Genomic DNA, 1,934 nt, shown 5'->3' on the forward strand with positions numbered 1-1,934 from the left:
ACATTTATTGGGAAGTAAAATATCAAAATCTTGCACTAACTTTAAGTTTTTTATGTGCTACATACCAGCTCAAGAACATTCAAGTCTCATAAAACAACAGTGACTACTTCATAACTGTCTTTTACATCTCCAACCTGTGTGACAGCAGAAAAATTTTAAAATGTTGAATCAGATATCCTCATCTTAGTAACTTATTCAAGACAAAGCTGTCTCCCTAACAGGTAGTTTTCACAAATTTCTTACATTCTCCAAAATGTTCATTTAAATGAGTCTGTGCTGAAAGACAGATACTATCCTCTGATGACTCAGTTACATAATGTACTGTATGCTATCCTCCCAACAATAAAGAGCCACGTTTGCTGAGACCAGTAATAATTAATGGCAAGCCATCAGCCTACAGTTTTGGAGATGGAGCACTAGGAAGCTACTGAGAGTTCCTCAAACACATCGCAGAGAGACTGCAGAATGATGTGAAGGTTGCCTTCTCAGTTGCGTCATTGTTGTTAGCTAGTAAGTAGCATACTGCTGCATCCCTCATGCTTTATATACATCATTTTATGTGAAAAGGAAACCTTATCAGCTATAATTTGCCATTCTGAATTGTGATAATGTGAGAGAATAATACATTTAATCCATTGTTGTTTTAATCATTATTTTGACTACTTAATTTGCTATGGGTTCAGTGTGACAGCAGAGGTTATGGCCCTCTGATTTCCTTATGTCCTTTTAGGAAGTGTTGCACATAAGATGCAGACAGATACTTGCATGTTCAACTGTGTTTTCTGTCTTTAATTTGCCCGGTTTCTTCAATTTTATTTTGACAGCTTGAATATCACACCTTGAAAACTGGATTTACTGTAGTTGCTATTAAACAAATTATGTGTTTTAATTCATTCTTCTTTATCATGTGTAAAATGACACAAAAAACACAGAGAAAGATTTGGGGTACCAACTTGATAACCCGTTTAATCTAACAGTTGTGAAGAATAAACTCGCAATTACTTGCAGTGATGTCTTTACAGACACGAGTCCATATAGAACAAATGTAGGCAACTGGTTTGCTGGTTTATGAAAGAAGATGGTAGGAAGGAGCAGATCAAGGACAGACACAAGAGATGATGTCAGCGATAGCAGGGTCAACAGTCACCTGGGGCCTCATGTATAAAAGGTGCATACGCACAAAAATGTTGCATACTCCCTTTTCCACACACAAATTGCGATGTATAAAACCTAAACTTGGCGTATAGCCACGCACATTTCCACGGTAGCTCATATCCTGGCGTATGCAAGTTCTCCGCTCTGTTTTGCAGACTGGCGGCACCCAGCATCAAAGCAGTGCTACTGTTCCAGTGTGGTTTCCCTTTCTTTTTTAGATCCACATCCCTGACGCAGCTTTATAAATACACTGAAATTAACCGCATATTTTTTATTAGTTTAATCTGATTGTAATTAACCTGTAACAATATAATGGTCCACAGAATGGTCAAACTATTCTAAATACCATAGCTGCTTTAGCGTTGTTACTCTCACTGCACCTTCTTATTCTTCTTTCAGCTGCTTCTGTTAGGAGTTGCCACAGCGGATCATCTGTATCCATATTACTCTCACTGCACCACTTGGAGTATTTATACCACTGTATCTGAGTGTGGAATCACAGCTGTACAGCAGCTGATTGGAAAGAGAATTATTAGTATACAGCATCAAGCACACACTGCCTCAGCCATGCTGTCTATTGAACTTCTCTCATATGGCAAACGCTTCAGAGACTTTCCTCGTGGTTCAGAAACTGTTTCATCCCAAGAACTATAAACGCACTCAATCAGTCCATCAAGTGCTCCTTGTAGAACTGTTTGTACAATTACCTCACTGTAAACTTGCTATACAGTTATAATATTGCACAACCTGAGCCACTTTATAAAACGCGTATTTACATA

This window comes from Erpetoichthys calabaricus, chromosome 5 (genome assembly GCF_900747795.2).
Source record: "Erpetoichthys calabaricus chromosome 5, fErpCal1.3, whole genome shotgun sequence".
In the NCBI taxonomy this organism is placed as follows: Eukaryota; Metazoa; Chordata; class Cladistia; order Polypteriformes; family Polypteridae; genus Erpetoichthys; species Erpetoichthys calabaricus.